We start from the raw sequence: 20,031 nt of genomic DNA on the forward strand, positions 1-20,031 counted from the left end.
AATCAGCCAATTAGGGACCTTAATTTGAAGACTCCATTCAAATACAAAATATGAATGAATTTTCAAGAAGCCTCAAATTTCAGGATAGCTTTTGCACGTGGGTTAGGGCTGTAGTTTGGACTTGTGGCAGGCCACAGATCTCCTGCCTTTCTCTAGGAGGACAGGCTGTCAAGGGAATCTGCTTTGCCCAGTGCAAGGTATGCATAGTGATGCATGTCACTTCTTGTTGGAAGCTTTAAAGACCAGCTCGGACTTTAACATGGTCTCTTTTCCCTCTGCCATAGGATAAGCATTGTTCCAGATAGCAGTTCTTATCAGCTTGGGTCATGAAATAAAGACGTTATGGGGCAGTGCTAGAGCTAACTTTTTTTCTCTTTTACTTTTTTATTTAAATTCAATTAGCCAACATATAGTACATCATTAGTTTTTGATGTAGTGTTCATTGATTCATTAGTTGCGTATAACACCCAGTGCTCATCACATCACGTGTCCTCCTTAATGCCCATCACCCAGTTACCCTATATCCTCACCCACCTCCCCTTCTGCAACCCTCAGTTTGTTGCCCAGAGTCAAGAGTCTCTCGTGGTTTGTCTCCCTCTCTGATTTCTTCCCATTCAGTTTTCCCTCCCTTCCCCATATGATCCTCTTTCAATGAATATGTAGCGTCAGTCATTTTAAGCCACTGAGATTTTAGGGTCATTGGTTATTTTAGCTTAATCCAGCCTATACTGAGTGATACAACATCAAATATCTAGGACCTTGAAACCATAGGAAATCCAGTCTCTAGATTCTATACATTCCATTATACTCAATCCAGAACCTATAATTTATATTTTCTATAAAATTATGATTTTTCTAATACAAGTACTATTAGAAAGGGGGAGAGAAGATGGAGGACACTTGGCTGGTCTCAATCCACGAACACAACTAGATAACTATCAAATCATTCTAAATACCCCAGAAATTAGTACTATTAATATTTTGTTATAAAAACCATTTAAAAACTTATTTATATACTCATTCAAAAAGTGGTTTTAAAGTCTTCACAGTCTGGCACCAAACTATCTTTTCAATTTCATCTCTCATGACATCTTGCCATGAATCTGACACTTCAACCACACAGAGCTGCCTGATTTCTTTTTTAAAACATACCATAGATGTTTCTGGATTCCTTGTTTTTCATCTTGATATTTCTTCTGTCTAGTATAGCTTCCTTCCTTTATTCTGCTGTTGAGCTTCTAGTCACCCTTCCTGATCTCGCAATGTCAATTATTCCATGATGATTTTCTACAAATCTTTAGACATTTTCCATCATGTCTTTCCTTGTATTTCTACAGCACATGGCAGGTTCATGCATTAAAGCACTGACTTAATGAGTGGTGATTATTTGTTTCTGGCTCAGTATCCTCCTTTCAACTAAAAGCCACAGTGCAATGAGTTAAGTGCTATAATTAGTTTGTAACTTGAGCAAAGTAATAGCTAATGATGTTTATCCATTTACTCATTCATTAAATAGTTGGTGTTGATTTATTGATAGTTGACAAAATTTTCAAAACCTTCATCTGAGAGAGCAGGTCAAAACTATTTGACTCTTAAATAGAAATTAAATGAGTATTTGTAACTGAAAAAAAGATTTAGCTTCATAAGTATCATAAGTCAGTATTAAACAACATCCTAAGAGACCCCATAATACATTGTTTCACTTTATGTGTATTTTAGAAAAAGCAAAAAGTCAACCAAAATCTCAGACAATAAAGAGAACTTTACAATAAAAATTTTAAAACCTTAAATGCTTTAATTAGGGATCAGTTTAAGTATGATTCTACATTTCTGGAGATTTATTATCTTTACATTAGCCTGGCATTTACAGACCCTACAATCTGGCTGAACTTACTGCCATTCACTTATGTGACCAAATTTGACTATCACCGTTCCTTTATATACCTCCTGTCTACTTTCTAAACTCTTCTGCTTACTGTCCTGTGAATATCCTACACACTTTCCTGTGCCTAGTGTTTGTTTATAGTTTCCCTCTAGTGTCCTTCCTTAATTTAACTGAGGACTCCTGTCTTGCCTGACCTTAACTCACATATTCTTTCCATTATGATGTTTGTCCAGTGGCCCGCAGCGAGCAGCCTTTCCTTTACGTCCTGCCGTACTTATCAATTAAACCATTTATTGCATGCTTAAGATGTGATATTACTGTGAATCTTAAGTAAATCCTTTCTCTCCAGGGAGATTGACTATAAACTCATTTATGACTAGGGATCACATCTTACTGTTTCTCATCCTCATCACCTTGACCAGTACTTGCACAAAGCTGACCCTCAAATAAACAAACAAAGCATCTGCGGGTTATATACTGATTGGTCCTACCTGGGAAGGTACCAAGAGAGTGCTACTTTGCAGGACTAGTAGCCCAGAAGATTCTTGGGGTTAGCTGCTCTTTGCTGAATCATTTCTTTCCACAATAAAAAAAAATGCATTTCCCTCTTTATCACTACAAATCTGGATTATTAACATTAGGCTCCCTACAGCATTCTCCTCTTCAGATAGGGAGAAGCAAGAAGATTTCAATTTTACAGGATGCTAAGTACTACATAGAAGTCAACAATAAAAAAATTAAAATAACATTTGGTTGGTAATCATAATGTAGCTTCTCCAATTTTTATTAAAATACTCAAGCAAGAACAGAAAGATAAAAAAAAAAAAAATCACAATATTCTTGAATCATCCTAAAGCCAGAACCAGCCTACTGCCAGAAATTGATGGAATTTCTCCAGCTGAAAGGCCACTGAAATCATACTGAATAAAGCAATTGATGGCCAGACAAGCAGGAAATTGAGGAAATTTATATACTTAAAAATAAGTAACTTTATTCCTCTTGATCCTGTAAACTGCTTCTACAAAGTCTGTACCTTGGGTCCTATGCATCTATTTTTGACACAACCAGGATATTGTTTCCCACCTCTATTCCTAAGAACCTATGTTTCTATGTCTATTCATAAACCCCTTCTCAAAAATTAATTAAAACTGGGAAGAGGATGGAGAGAGGATCTGTAGAGGGAATAAACAGAGGAAACTTGCTTAGGGCACTGCATTCTTGGAGGTGATAGCTTAGCAAGGGAGACCTCATCTAAGGAACAAGGAGAAGACCTCTTAGTGCAGCATATACAATACCCCAAACCCTATAAATCGTAGGCATTGTGTTCTGAACTGTGTCTCTTACTTCCTGCTGCACATCTGGAAAGGAAATCAGACCACTGTTCAAGTGACAGAGCGTGAGGTTAAGGTAGGGTGACCATGCATCCCAATTTACAGCTGCAGTACTGGTAGGGTTGGGAATATCACCCTTTTCACTAAAAAAATATCCCAGTGGATGGAAAGCAACTGTCTTGGTCTCTTGGGAAATACTAGTTCTGGTATTTCCACGTCATTCTTCTCATTTAAGAATGAGTAAATTTAAATAACCCAGGAAAATGTACTAAAAAAATAGAAGAAGTATACATCATTCTGACTTAAAGGAAAAGCCTACTTCTGAAAATCACCTGCAATATGCATCAGATAATTGTTTTCAGAACATAAATTACCATCAGTCAAAGATAGGAAGACATAAAAGTATGGGACAGAGGGAAAAAGCCATAAGGAAAATCAGTTGATGTGCAAAGGTGACTGCATAAGACTGAAAGAAATAATTTTAAGGAAACTAACTGTAAAAGCAAGACGAGATTTCATTGGAGCTACACAATAGAATCGACAATGCAAGCAATCCAATCAGTTATGCAGATGCAAACTTGAAAACTCTCCAAGGAAAAAAAGGGCAAAGAGATTTTTAGAGGATGCACTGCAAAGGCAAAGAAATTGGATCTAAGAACATAGTTATATCCAAGGAAGAAAACAAAACAATTGAAAAATAAAGTTAACGATAAAAATAAAAATCCAAAGAATTTACCATGTTTCAACAAACATGGCATCTAGACTTAGCCTAGAAAATATTTTGATAGACAGGAATTAAAAACTTTTTTTACAAGCATCAAGCAGGGGGAAGAAAAAAAAGAGAAACTTCAATTCAAAAGGTACAAAGGTAAACATTTGACCTTTGTATTGCAATTCTGGTAATATCTACAGAAATAAAATACTAGCCTTATATGTAATTTTAAATTTTGTTGTAGCCACATTAAAATAATAAAAATGAACAGGTAAAAGTATTTTTCAAAATATATTCTATCTAACCTAATATATCAAAAACATTGTCATATCAACTTATAATTTATATAAAATTTTTAATAAGATAATATATATATTATCTCATTACATTTTTTTCTTTAAAGATTTTATTTATTCATCTGACAGAGAGAGAGGCTGAGAAAGAGAGAGAGAGTGTACAAGCAGGGGGAGGGGCAGGCAGAGGGAGAAGCAGGCTCCGCGCTGAGCAAGGAGCCTGATGTGCGACTCGATCCCAGGACCCTGGGATCATGACCTGAGCCAAAGGCAGATGCCTAATGACTAAGCCACCCAGGCACTCCTCATTACATTTTTTAAAAAAGTCATCTCTACACCCAATGTGGGGCTGGAAATCATGGCCCGGAGATGAAGAGTTGCATGCTCTACTGACTGAGCCGGCCAGGGGCCCCTCATTAAATATTTATAGTACTCTGCGCCTGGGTGGCTCAGTTCGTTAAGCGACTGCCTTTGGCTCAGGTCATGATCCTGGAGTCCTGGGATCAAGTCCCACATCAGGCTCCCTGCTTGGCGGGGAGTCTGCTTCTTCCTCTGACCCTCCCCCCTCTCATGCTCTCTCTCTCATTCTCTCTTTCTCTCTCTCAAATAAATAAAATCTTTAAAAATGTATTTATAGTATAAAAACAGTATATATCTTACAGTACAAATATTTATATATTGTATGAAACTTAATGAAGTATATAATTTCATTAATTGTATACTGTATATATCTACTAAATTTATATTGAATATATATATTTATAGCTATCTACAGACAGAGAAATAGATATGGATATAGCATTAAATCTCTGAAATTTGATGTATATTTTACACCTATAGCATAGCTCAATTCAGATCAGCCACATCTCAACTGCTCAATATCCACATGTGGCAAGTGGCTATACCCCAGTGGTACAGAGTTCTGATGAGAAAGAATACCCTCATACCAGCTATGATGAATTCCATCTGACTTGGTGAGCAGAGATTTATGAAGGCTGAGAAATGTGCACCAGATATACTCTTTCTGAGAAAGTTATTTAAGTGTAACCGTCTAGCGGATAATGAATATTCTATTTCCAAAGGTCTGGTAAAGGTAAGGACAAAAGAATACTTTGTTGTGCCCATTTTACATTTTATTTTTTAATAAGGGCATATGGAGTGAAAAACAATGAGAACCTAAACACAGAGTAGCATAAAGGCGAGAAAACCCTAACTGGCAGCAATGGGAATTCAAAGCAATATTTTATATTTTTTTCTATTTTTCAAACTCACTTCAGTGAACATATATGACTTTCAAAAGAACAGTTTGATATTAAAATATAACGTATTGTCAGGGTGCCTGGGTGGCTCAGTTGGTTAAGTGTCTGCCTTTGGCTCAGGTCATGATCTCAGGGTCCTGGGATCGAGCCCTACGTTGGGCTCCCTCCCCTTGCTCATTTTCTCTCTGTCTCAAATCAATAAATAAAAATAAAAACCTAAAAAAATTATAATGTATCATCATTGCAGAGATAAGCTGTGAGAAAAAGATGATAAGCTGCTTTTTGGGGGGGTGGGCTTATATAATACAAAAGGCTAAATAAAACATGGTAAAATTCACTCATTCAGTACCTCATTACTGAGCGCCCACTTTGTATCACGCTCTGTGCATGGGCAGCTGGGGGTACCTGAACTGCTGAAAGTACGTGAAGATGTTCTGGGGTTTTGCTGGCATGGCAGAGTTTCAAGGGAGTCATCTTCTAGGTCTTCAGTGGGGTGGTCAAACTTTCTCACTAGTTCTCTCTTTTGATCTTCCGTATCACCCAAGTCCACTTCCCACTTTACAAATGAAAGGCACAAGCCCCTTCTCTTACCGCACCTTCAGAGCGCCAAAACAAAACGAAGGTTCTAGGATGCATCACCTCTGTTAAAGAAAGGTCCCTTAAAACCACATCTGAAATGCAAGTGGCTGAGGCTTACGTCATCCAGGTGACAAAACTCTTGGTAAGGTTCTGCGCCTTATCTCTGTATCTATTTCAGGATCTGAATTCAAAAGAGAGATGATCGTCTTGGGCGCATGAATTAACGTTTATTTGAATTGGAAAATAAAGTCAGACTTTTTCCTGACAGAAAACAAGAGTGATCTGGCTGATTGGTGCGACAGAAAAGATGTTCTTTGCCAATTAGCTTATATGGCAGATTGTTACCATGAAATGATTGAGTTTGATCTGCAGCTCTAAGGTTTTAACAGAAAGATACTGAAAGTACTTGCACAATATAATGTACACTGGAGATTATTAGTAATTAATAGTAAATTAACCATAAATAGTGAAGAATGGTAATTAATAAACTCTTTAAACTTAAGGTTAAACTTGTAGATGACAAGAGAATTCAACATGTTTCAACATTCACTTAGGGGAAACAAGATATAAATCTTGTGAAATGTGTAAAACATGGAAAAGCAGATCTTGAAAAAGGACGGTGATAGATCAAGGGTGAGTTGTGGGACAGGAGCAGGACGGCTCATAAGAACATCAGCAGAGTCATAGGGATAATAAACTGGCCTTACATCCTACTGTTTTCATCCCTAATGTCTCATTAGTTCAACCTCCAGTCACTGACTATGGCCGGGTTACTGGAGGACCTTATCACATCTTTAAAATAAATGCATACTCTGCATAAGGTAAATGTGATGCGTAAATTGGGAAAAGTTTTCTCTGCCAGTTACAGAGGGCTGTGGCTCCCTGTGAAGTCAAACAGAATCATTTAAACTAGACACCCATTATTTCCAATTATCCAATGAGATAACTCACTATTCCAGTATTGGCCTCTGCATAGCTATCAAGGCTGTTAAATTTAATTTGAAAATGGAATCCATCATAAAATATTAATCACAAAGGACTGCTGGTATGGAGACACTTATCAGTCTGCTAATTACATTGTTCACTCCTGTTGGCTTTGATCTTACCTAGGCAATCAGGCACATGAAGGGAGTAAAGTCTAACAATAGTAGTAACACTGCTGAAGATAATAATAATAGCTAACACACAATGGATCTTACTCCTTACTAGCCACTGTAGTAAGCACTCTACATGTATTATCTAAAATGACTCTCCCCTGCATTTTAGGATGAAGGTTCTGCTATTATAATCATCCCCATTTTACATAAGACAAAACTGATGGTCCGAGAGATCAGCTCATATGTTCAAGGTGACAAGTTAATAAATGGCTGAGAGGGAAATCAAACCCAAGTCTGCTTGAATCTAGAGACCAGGATATTAAGAATTATGAGATACAGCCTCTCTATTAATGCCTGATTTGTGTACTGTTATGCTTTTGTTTTATTTAGTGCCAAAATGTCCGTGGTATGTGTGCATTGTGTGTATTTTCTTTTTTTGCATCACTTACAAGAGAAGTGAAAAGGCATGGTGATTCCAACCACCGCATAATTAACATAGTACATTTATACTGTGAGGCATCTCAATTACTATTAGCACAATTTAATTGGTGATTAAGACGATGGTGATGCTGATTCAGACATTACTATCTCTTGGGTTTTTGTAAGTATGTAAGCTTTGCTGATGACAGCTGGTAGCATATTTCAAATTTGAAAAAGGCATACCTATACAGAAGAACAAACTAGCAGATGCTGGAAATAAACTTGGAAAAGTAGTTTGGGGTAAGATCATACAGAACCATGAATGTCAGACAAAGGAGAAGCAGTAGGAAAGAGCAATATGTTTGGAGCTGGTGGACTTTGAGTTAGAGGATCAAATCTGACATTTAATAAATGAATAATCTTTTAATAAGTCATCTTTCTACAACCGGATCTCATTTGTAAAATGGAATTGCTGTAGAAACTAAATAAAGAAATGTATGTAAAAGGGGGCTACATAAATATAGCAAAGTAGGGCATTAAAGACTGTATTTAATAATGAGCAATAAGGGTTGGGAGGTTTGAAACGTTGAGGAGTTTTGAACCAGGGATCAATTGACTTTGTTTTGCAGAATTCTTTTGAAGACAGAATCGGGGTAAGGACAAAGCAGAACAGCAGAATGTATGGACTTAAAATGAGAAAAAAACCCAGCATATTGTGTCATATTTATTATTAACACCGGACAATTTTCTCTAAAGGAATTACCAATTTATGATAATCCCTTGCATTCTGTTAGTGCCTTAAACTTTGCAAGAGTCCTTTTCAAAGACATGATCACTTTTGATTTTTAGCACAAGGCTTCAAAATGACAATTATACCTTACAAAATTATACCCGGTGATTACATAAATTCAGATATACGCCGTTCGAAAAGAGAAGTACACTAAAGTTCTCATTTTCTAGTGTGGGAGTGAGGATTATTCTCTAGGACTAATCTTTTTCTTTTTTTTTTTTTTTGCCCCAGGCAGAAGAAACTGGCATTACTAACCCAGAGATTCCTAGAATTATTGCCCATATTCTAGATGTTCTAGCGGGTCACCACACCCAGAATCATCCTCATTTGGTGTATCAGCCAGAGTGAACAACTGCCACCAGGTGGCACCAAACCGCAGCCAGGGACCTACTTCTAGAAGCCAGACCTCAGAAGTCTCAGGTAGCTAGCTAGCTGCTCAGGGTAGCTGTGACCAATGACTGAGTAATACTTGACCCCACATTTTGGGTGGCCAAATTTTTGGACCCCACTTATTTTATTTTATGTATGTTCTAAGACCTTCCCAGTAAGGTTGTTGACTTACTCAAGGTCACACAGTATCTTACTGTCAAAGACAAGAACTCAAGGCTCCAAGTAATAGGTATTAGAGTGGAAAGAGTACAAAACTTGGAGTTGAATGATAAGAGTTCAAGTCCCACCCCAGCTACTTCTTAACCATGTGATGACGGACAAACGATTTACCATTTTCTGAGCCTTCTCCCTCCACTAGAATTTGGGGCTACTCCTCATGGATGTGGAAAGATAATGCATCTGAAGGTGCATTAGGAAACTAGAGCAAACTATGTGAAAATACATTCGGCTTCTCTCTGATCCCAAATATTAATACTTTCAATATTGTTCTTACTCTAACTGATAAGGATAGTCAAAGAAAATACTTTATAATTGAATCCATAACTTTCAGCTGTATGCTATTTTTAAAATACAAAAGTGCATCACGAAAGCCTGAGAACAGTATCTTTCCATTTAATAGAACCATCAACCAACTTAAATATATTAAGTATCTACAATGTGCTCAACGCTGTAGACACCATAGAAAAAGCCATATTGTAGTTTCTACCCTTAAAGAGCTAATTATTTAATCAGAGAAATCACATGTCAAGGAAATGCAAATAACATAAGGCAAATATTAGTAAATACAAGAAACAATGACATTCTAGCAGTGATCGGGAAGCTGGGAGTTGATGGGAAGAGGGAAATGGGTAAGCTCAGTGGTGGTAAGGAAAACTGTGCAAAGAGTTAAGAATTCAGTTTTGCCTTGAAGGTTGATACGATGTAAACAGGCAAAAAAAAAAAGAGATGTTAGCTATTCTGATTCATCTCTTTGCTTTTCTCTGACTCAGTGGTTCCATTTTGGTTAATATGATCCCAGAAGCTCCAAACAGATTCTTATCGGGATAGTTTTGTAATAGCTGCTGACCGATCAGTAGCGAGGATTGAAAGACATGCATGGAGTGTAATTTTTCAGCAACTTCTGGCCAGGTGCTGCTGGAGAAGCAGCTCCCTTTTAAATGTATCAGCACTTCCTCCTCTGCTCTGCATAAAAGTTACTCACAGTTTGTATCCGTGCCAGTAAGATGAAGGTAATGACTGCTTCACACACCAGTGGTAGGATGTGTGATTTCACCCTTGGAGAACTTGACAGAATAACCGACTTTGATGATTAATCCATTGTAACAAGGGCTCAGCATTGGTGGAGATGAATCTTCTGCCTTAAGTGACTACCCTGTTGTGCTGTAGTCTCTAAAATCCTTTGGAAGTTGATAAACTATAGGAAGGAGTAAGGTTGCAGACCTTGGGATAGCATTCTGATTCTTTTAGACTTGTGAAAAGCCTATGAGGTGGCTGGCTGTTTTCTTTCGGTATCTGGATCTGACTTAAATCAGGAGGATCTTACAGAATATACCCCTTCTGGGAAATTCTTGATAATAAGAGCACATGATTTCTCAACAAAGTCTGGAAGATTTCCTGAAAACCACGGGAAAGGTGGTATTGGAGTGGCTCCTTGGGGTTGTCATTGCCATTTTAAAAATACCTGGCCAAGATTATCATATACAGTATACAGTGTGGATCATACACGCACATGCATACATGTATACACAACACACATATGTGTGTATATATCTAAATATGTATATATAAAGTCAAGCATGCCCATTAAACTTTTTTTCCTATAAGTAACTTAGGCTACCGAATAAGAAAAGAAAAATTTCAATTTTCCTGCCAACATCTCTTCTTTCTGTACCCCGTCCTCCAAAATGACAGCTTATTTCAGATTGTTGGAATCTTATTGTTTAGGAATGTAGTAACTCCACGTTTGAGAGAAAATAGGATGAAGATCAAATGGTTCTCCTAATAGAACACATGAATCACCTAGAGTGAATATGAAAATTCCAGGTTCTTTGGTCCCAGCCCCAGAACCTCTGAATCAGGAGGTCTGGCACCAGGTCCAAGAAACTACAGTGCTTATTCGCTGTTGGGGATTCTGGTGCAGACTGTCTAAGAACCACAATTTGAAAAACGTTACAATACTAGGATTAGAGTCAGTCAGATATGTCAGCCGAACTTCCAGCTTTCCCGCTCACTGGCAATGTGTAATTGAACAAGTAACACACTACCAACAGAGTAGATATAAATCATCACAATAGCATAGATAATAGTCAACTGTACTGAAATAATTGGGATGTGATAGGTTTTGAGTGTGTATTACCTTTTTTGAAACATAATTTAGGTAATTACAGATTTATGCAATTTTATTTTGAACAATGTCTGTGTTTAAAAACTGGCTTACAAAATTTCCCCAAATTTAATAACTGGCTCATGAGAGCTAGGATGATTTGGTTCTTGCACACTTTTGCCATTGGTTTCCTCACAGAAAATACTGGGGGCAATACAATTTACTTCACAAGGTTAATGTCATGTAGGTTTGCCTCCAATCTACAAGAAAGAGCCTGATGATTTGTTTCCAATTTTTCAGAATGTAAACTATATGATGGCCCACCCTTCTTTTGTCTTGTTCACCACCGTGTCTCTGTCTTGTAACAATGTTTCTGCAGTGTGGTGTTATTAGGTATGTGTAGAGAGGATGGATGAATTCTTTCACTACCATGTGGTGCTCTGCATTCTCCTCTCTTGTTCCATCACTTATTCCTGGCATTTTTTGTTCCAAAGACAACTTACACCTCTCTGCTGGCTCCTCCCTAGGTCTTTTTCCATATTTCTAAACAATTTTTTTTTTAAGACTTACGTATTTCAGAGAGAGAGAGAGAGGGAGCACAAGAGCAAGTGGGGGAAGGGGCACAGGGAGAGAATCTTCAAGCAGACTCCCTGCTGAGCACGGAGCCCCACGCGGGGCTCGATCTCATGACCCTGAAAGATCATGACCTGAGCAGAAACCAAGAGTCAGATGCTTAACCGACAGAGCCACCCAGGTGCCCTGGCCTTTTCCCATCTTAAAATAAACCGGAATCTTCCTCATGTAGTCCTCAAATTAACAATGCTACTCTAAGAGCCTTCTCTATTAACTAATCTAATCTATCAGAAAATAATTCAGTAAATATTTACTGTTGCTAGATTAATTCAGGAATAAATTTAAGTAGAAAACATGCCACTTGTCCTCTAGGCAGAAATCTGATGGTAGGGTTAAGTATGTATTGGGAAGTGAACTGGGGCCAGAGAATTAGCTGAGGAGTGAGACAGCAGTGGAATAAATGTGGTTGTTAGCCACAGAAGGAGGGAATTGCTACAAGGGACACGTCAGAGCTGGGGCTGGCCAACCGTTCAAGGGGCACACAGAGGACGTTTTGGGCTTTGTGTCGCAAACGTGCTTTTTGTTGTTGTTTTTTTACAACCCTTTAAAAATATAAAAACTATTGTACGTCGCAGGACCATAGTTTATAGTTTGCTGATGCCTACTTTAAAAAGCCTTGAAGACCAAGTAGGTATAGGGGGCGAAGATCAAGAGGGCAGAGACAAAAATGACATCAAGATTTTAAGTAGGCCAGGTGGGAGGACGCCGCAACACCAAAATATTAATCAACATGTATTGTATGTTTACTTTGCAACAGGATATGGCGAAGCCCCTTGCATCTATCTTCTCACTGAGTTTTAACAATGGCCTTATGAACTGCTTACTATTATTAGAACCATTTTAGAGATGAAGAAGCTGAGGCCACAGAAATATCAAGCAAATGTCTATGGTCACCCAGCTAGTAAGGGAAAGAGCTCAGCTTAGGCGTGGGAGTGTGTTCTACCAACACCTACAGAAACACACACACACACACACACACACACGAAGATACCTGTATATTTTTAGACATGTCGCGACTGAGGTTCCAATATTTAAAATGAAATATATTTTCTAGAAAGTTTTGAAAGAGTAAAATTGATTTCTAAGATAATTTCTTTCTCTCTGTATCTCTCAGTTTGAAGACAGACTAGAGGGATGTGCACAATTTGTGCAGATCTCCTGTTCTTTCATGCATATGAAAGGATTTCCCGTCTCCACTGACTTTCAAATTAGGCGTTTTCATAGGACTTGCTCTGGCCAATGGAATATGACAGAGTAATATGCTCATTAAGAGCCAATGGGTAATTCACCATACCCTCTTTGCCCCTGCCGAAAGTGATCAAAGAAGCCAATGTTGACTTGTACCATCCATGATTCTTGAGTGAATACAAAGGACAGAACCTTTCTGATAACCACATCAGACATACTGTATAAATGACAATCAAAACTTGTTTTTTTTAGACTGCTGAGATTTTGAAGTTGCTTGCAACTACTACTACACAGAGTCAAGAATTGTACTGTATCTTGGCTGGATCAGAAATGCTTCCTCCTGAAAGAAATGGGTCAGACTGAATAATGTCTAAAGAACCTTTTGAGTCTTACGGTAACAACATGTAATTCTGTTAAAGCGGATTCAAAAAAAACTATGTGACTGACTAAGAAGTAAGTGGACTTAAAAAATAAGGTTCCAAATTCCTATAACAGATAAAAAGGTTAGCTTAGATTTAAAGCTTGTGCAATGCTTGAATGTAGCCAAGGTTTGCAAACCCCTCCAAAATGGGGCTGAGTTTTGAGTTTCATAACGAAATCCAAAACCTTAGAAGAGAGTTTCATATTTCACCCTGAAAGTTTCATACAGCTTAAACTTTCATATCTTTTTCAGGTATCATACTACAAAAAGTTTCTAAAGATCTCTCTTAAATAAATAATGATTAAAGTACCATCTATTAAATTCAGTATGCTCTGCTGTTCTTTGTGTACAGAGATAATATCACTGACTTACTCTTAGTTATGCATGCTCAGTTGATTTTTATTCTTGGTTGGTCCTGCATGATACTTTATTTCCCCTAATTTTTAAGTATTATGTAAGTATATTTTGAAAAATCTGGTGGGGTTGAGCAATGTAATCTGGGAACCATAAAGCTATCTCTGATGTATGAATCTCTTAATCTTGGCTCCATTAGCTCCATACCCTTAACTCAATGAGGTAACTTTTAGAAGAAGAAGAAAACAAAAACAACAACAACAAAAACAAAACCCAGAACAACAGTATAATCCATGACCACCTCCACTGAAGTATCCGTAAGGGCGTGTAATATAGAAAATCATAAAAATGGGCAAAATGAATTAATTTTTTAAAATTAAATAGGGTAACATTTGATGAGTGAGAATGTTACATTCAATGATTTACTTTAAAACAAGGGCAAAAAATTCCTTTTTTTGGATACCACCAAGGATAAAGCAGCTATTTGGTCAGTTGCCAAACCTATGCTTTGAGCCCCAATTTTTGTTGGAGTAAAGAACAACTCCAGTTAAAATATATCTCTACTCTAATGCAGAAGTTGTATTCTATGACAAGAGTACTAAATGGGAGCAAGAAAACCTACATTTTACTTTTTCATGTTTGATTTAACCCATGGCATAGGCTTGGAACATGGGAGGTACTGATTATTGCTTTCTAAAAGAATGGCCCTCAACAAGATTTTTGATCCTTCCTGGACCACAATTTTTATATCTGTGAAACAGATATAAAAGTGCGTATCTCACACAATTATTATGACATTAAAGGAAATAAAGAACAAGAATGGGAAAGTTGTTTTATGGGGTAAAACAAAATACATACAACTGGATATCTTTATTACACAAAATCCTAAAATGACTAGCTCAGAACTATTATATCATTTTTGCTATTTTCATAACCAATATGATATTCTACAACAATTTTTCTATTATTATATGTATGTGGAGATGGAGGGCATAGGTTTTCTTCCTAAAAACCCAAATAAGTCCAGTTAGTCCAGCTTTTAATTCTAATGAGCTGTAACTATGGTCGATAGAGGATGGTCAAGACTGTTTAGATTAACTGACAGAAACTGAATACTTCCCAGCTTCGACAGCAGTTAGGTTGGCGTCAGATGACCAGTTCCAGCCAATGAGCTATGAACTAAAGAGCTGATTCTTATCATCTCCAGGCAAGCTCCTAAAACTGTAAGAACTTATTCTTTGAGTAATGCTCAAAGAATTCCAAGATTGAAGGAGATGTATTCCCTGAATGTCTATGAGGTAAAGTGTCTGTAACCTCTCCCCACTTCTGGTACAATGCATTTGATTACGATGGCCACATTCACAGGGGATGAAAAGTTAGTATCAGGATAGTAATCATAATGTAACTTAACTCATTGCTTCCTTCATCCAGTGTCAATGTTCTTCAGTCACCTGATTACATGTAGGTATGCTTAGTAACATAGCACACTTACATTTTGGTGCAACCTCCTTATCTTGTTATAGATAGGTAACAAACAGTTCATCAACTAGCCACAGTCCAAGGCCATAAATTGAATAGGACTTGTGTTAGCTACCCGACCAATAGCCCAGATCCCACAAAGTAGAGCTGGAACTTATAAGTGCAGGGTATGTGTTCTCTATACAAATGTCATGCTAAATGAGGTACATCAAACTGCTTCTAGATGTTTTTCCTAATAAGTGCCAGTTTATGCTTATTGTCTCAGACTAATTATTAATTATACCTCCTTTCACTCCCTAATTGTCCCATTTTATATGTTACATTATTGGGTCACCTTTACCTAAGAGCCTATTCTCTTTGCTATGTAGAATGAACACTTCAGGTAAGAAAACAAATGATAAATAATTTTTGTACATACTACTGGCTAGTATTTTTCATAAGAAACATTAGATGTGTGATTGAAACCAAGGAGGATCAGTGATTTATTTCTGCCATACTCAGTACCAGGGACACAAAAAGTGGAAAAAAAAAAAAAAAGAAGCTTTGGAATGGATATAACATCAATTTCATAGAAAAAATAAAGTGAAAAATGTTTATTTGTTTTAAAGTAATCCACTGGCCATTTTAATCAAATTGACTAAAATAAATTTCATTGCATTCATTCCAATGCACTTTTACACAATGGTCTTCATTTTTTCATATTATCATAGGCGTTTGTGCATTGATTCTGAGTTTTCTATTTTAGTCACTATTAATAATCTTGAAGCTGTCAAATTCCCCTTGTTCAGCAACTTAAAATTTTCACAAATCCTATGTATGTTTAGGTTTGAATCATTTCAGAATTTTTAAGAAGAGTATTAACAGTTGATCACTGGACTTAAGCATCTTGGTTTTGGCTGTTTCTCGTCATCTGAGGTATTGTACACAGCCTACTTAATATTTAATTAAATTATTTAAGATTTAGCTCCTCCATGAATAAAATATGGATAGCCACACACACACACACACACACACACACACACACACACACACACACGGGACCGCTGTGAGGATTAAGTAAAGTAGTATGTGTTAAGGTAATATATGAACTATATGGTGCATACAAAAATGAAACCGTATGTGAAATTTCATTACTAGATTTAAGGTTGCTTATTCCACATTTCTAAAGGAAGAGGTAACTATTAGCAAAACAGCCCTGTAATCTGTCTGCCCTATCACTCATTTCTTTCCAGGGGAGAGACTGAGTTTTCTGATTTGTGAGTTTTAGATGTGGTACTGGATTCTGCCCCTTCCACCCTTCCTTCTTTTGGGAGCCAGCTGGCCTTCAGAGAACAAACCTCAAGGTCCACTTCATGCCCAGGATGACCAGTAGTTGTCCAGTGCTGCTCGTGATTCTGATGGTAAATCTCCCTAAGTCTTGAATGCATTATGAGGCAGCCCACTTGGCTAACACAAATACATCATGATCTGCAATCACGTTAATCCATTAATGCTGTTATTTTGATTTTCATCTGCCACACACCATAGTTACCTCTTGAATGGGAAGGGAAAAGAACTGCTCTTTATTGGTCCATGCAAACTCCAACAGAAATAAAATACTGTAGTAGAAAATGTAGATGTCACACATTATATATGGGTACCATATTGTAGTTTCTAATATATTTTGTAAATGTAAAATAATCCTAAACTTAATCCTTTTGTATGTTGAACAAACATAATGCTTTCATGCAATTTTCTATTAAAATTTATGATGCCCCCAAATATATACTACACTGAATTAGACACCTTCATATAATTAATTTTAGATTGAATGTATCAGTTCAGAAAATACATAAAGAGGCAGTTATACTGATTTAATATGGCAACATGCTTTGACTAGCTTTCCAATATTAATACCACAATTAAACCTTAATCTCTTAATTATATACTGACTTAGAATTTAGAAACACTTTCTCCCCCATGATCATTTGATCCTGTCATCTTGTCCTCCATTTGACCAGGTTGCCTGAGGTAAAAGGCTGCAGTCGAAAATCACTGTAATGAGACTAACTGGCTCATAGGAGAATCCAACTTGCCACATAAGCCTTCCTGGTGTTATGTGCTAACCACTGAGCTCAACGGTCAAGAGGGAGACCTCACCAGAAACCAAAATGGAATTCACACAAGAAGTACAGTGCCTTGTGGAGTTGAATTGTAGTCCACTTTCCCTGATGAGACAGCACATCTTATCTAAGTATTGCAGATGTTTCTCAAATGACCTAATAAATATTAGAATATCATCTAGGTAAATGAGGTAAATATGTCATTGGAATCTTGCAGCCTTCCATAATTAAATGCAACACACCAGCTACTTATTTTCTTTCTAGTGAGCTAAACTTGACTAGCTGGAATCAGCAACATATTCTGATAATATTCTTTCCTAAGGAAACTGGGATCTGTTCACGTTGGCCGGGGTGGGAGTTTGAAGGGGGAAGGTGGTTACCTAATTAATATGATATAGCTTAATTAATTCTGCAGCCTTAGAGCATGGATGGGACCCCAGATTTCAAATGTAAGATATCAAAACAATCAGGCTAGAACTCTAGAGGGCATGACATTTCATACAACCTTCAGTTCTTTAAGCTGCATCCAAGCTCCTGGCATATTCAGGATTTAGAAAAGATAGTTCTTGTAATTTTTGTGGATTTAATGTAGTACAAATTTACATACAAAGAGAGACTAAATAGGCACAGTTTTATTTCTGTTACTTTTTCAGTGGTATAGCATCAAAGGAAAACCAATTTAGCAAAAACATTAGGTTCTTCATTAAGTTCAGAAATGGGTTATCCAATTATATATACTTTTATATTATATATATTTTGTTTTTCTACATATATTTATAAGAATTGAGATGTAATTGACATATAACATTATATTAGTTTCTGTTGTACAAGATTTGATATTTGTATATGTAAAAAATGATCACCACAACAAACCTATTTTCATATTTATCTGTCCAATTTTACTCTCAATATCTGACGAACAGGGTTAAAGCATAAATCTTTGTATAAACAGCATTAAATATAGTGCCAAGTAGAGAGTAGGTACTCAACATATATTATGAAAGGAATGAAAGATTGGGCTTCTATATAATAATACAAAATCACTAATAAAATTAAAATATGACTATTCGCATTTACTCATTCTTTTTTATATGCCCACGAATCAAAATTTGTATGTGTTACCCTTAAAATTGAATTAGTTCAGCCTATAAAGTCTACTGAAAAACCTGGGAAACATGGGGAATATATGCACTAGTATTTACTAATAAAACTGTTTCTTCCAATACTGAAGTGGACAGATTTTCCTATAGGTGACCCATTCTCATCAGTTCTTAACATTGGTCGTTCTAACATTGGCCTAGTATCATCTCAACAGAATATGCACTGTTTGGGGAAAAAATGAAGTCCAAGTGATACCCATTCATTCAGTATTCATTTGGGTGTTGTTTGCTTCTTTTCCCTCTGGACAGTGTTAAATAGCTGGAACAATTATTTTAGATAATACTGGACTAAGTTTCCTATGAGTCCTGCCTGTCTTAATCTTCTGTCCTTATATTTGTGCCTTTTGGCTCAACAATGTCAGAGAGAAACAAAAAGCAAGGGAGTGCATTTTCTCTTCTCCTGCTGCTGACCTGGTTGTCTGAAGGGAGAGCAAGGCACAAGGCCAAAGTGCACGGCTGTTTTCAAATATATGACCTGGATTCTTCTAGCATTGGCACAGATAGTCTGTGAGGACTCGTATGGATTCCCAACTGCCTACTTGAAGGGTGACCAATCAACTCCTTCATGTACCGTACTGAAACATGAGTTCTTCTCCTGTAAGACAAGGAGATAATTTTAGCACTAAGGTTGCCTTCTTTGCCTTTAAAGAATATTCTCCTGGGAAAAGCTCTGTTGGTAAAATCTGAGCAGAAAAGCTGTAACACCACCACCACCACAACAAAAAAACCCCACAGAACAATCAAACTAACAAAAAACCTGCACTGAAACATGCCCTGGATGGCTCAGTCGGTTAAGCATCTGCCTTTGGCTCAGGTCATGATCCTGGGGTCCTGGGATCAAGTCCTGCATCTCCCTCTGCCTGTCGCTTCCCCCCCCCCCACCCCGCTTGTGCTCTCAATCTCTCTCTCTCTCTCTGGCAAATAAATAAATAAAATCTTAAAAAATAATAAAGTTCTCTAAAAAAAACAAAAACAAAAAACAAAGAAACATGCCCTGGAAAAGACAGAATTGGAAAATCTACCAAAGAATACTCCCATAACCCTGCCAGGGCCATCCTATTTTATAGTGCAGCAAAATGATTTATGGTTTTTCAAAGTACTTTTCACCAACATTTGATGTCCAAATAAACCTCCCTATATTAAAGACCTTCTTGTGGGAAGGTCTAACACATGCTGCACTTATACATTTGTGGCTAATGCCTTAGCTATTACTTGTTGAAATCCATCTCTTAAAATTAACGCAGAGAGGATGCTCATAGATGGAACCTCACTTGTTCTTCGAAACAAAACAAAACAAAAAAGCAAACACAAAAACAAACACCCAGCAGCAGCCCTTTAAAAAGCTGAGCAGACACTTCCTGTCAACTAATGAACAACATTGTACAACAGATTTATTCATACTACAGCTGTGATTTGATAACCAATTCTGTTTGGAATTTATTTGTGAAATGTCACACAATCCAAGATGTTTTAATTATGTTACATTTTATCCAAGACTGCTGATTATAAAACGAGTGATCAAGAATTAAATCAACTGAAGTCTAGAAAAGATGTAGAAAGACCGGAGTAGTATGGGTATATCAAACCTGGAATGCCTGAGCAGTGATTTCTGTTT

The 20,031-nt window shown here is 37.0% G+C and overlaps 1 protein-coding gene and 1 long non-coding RNA gene across 7 annotated transcripts in view; one reads left to right on the plus strand and one right to left on the minus strand.

Annotated features, from left to right (window-relative positions):
• Positions 1-18,579, plus strand: part of LOC135364079 (uncharacterized) — a 21,273-nt gene extending 2,694 nt beyond the window's left edge. Inside the window, exons 2-4 of one of the 2 annotated variants that reach the window (XR_010410556.1) lie at positions 13,153-13,353; positions 16,422-16,554; positions 17,155-18,579. This is a non-coding gene — a long non-coding RNA (uncharacterized LOC135364079). Of the gene's footprint in view, positions 1-13,152; positions 13,354-16,386; positions 16,555-17,154 lie in introns of both variants that reach the window. The other variant, XR_010410555.1, reaches the window with a different exon arrangement.
• The window catches only part of ZFPM2 (zinc finger protein, FOG family member 2), a 459,697-nt gene that overhangs the window by 69,629 nt on the left and 370,037 nt on the right, over positions 1-20,031 (minus strand). The window lies entirely within an intron of this gene.

This window comes from Mirounga angustirostris, unplaced genomic scaffold (genome assembly GCF_029215605.1).
Source record: "Mirounga angustirostris isolate CCGP_5_RB_7025 unplaced genomic scaffold, mMirAng1.0.hap1 SCAF_4, whole genome shotgun sequence".
NCBI lineage: Eukaryota > Metazoa > Chordata > Mammalia > Carnivora > Phocidae > Mirounga > Mirounga angustirostris.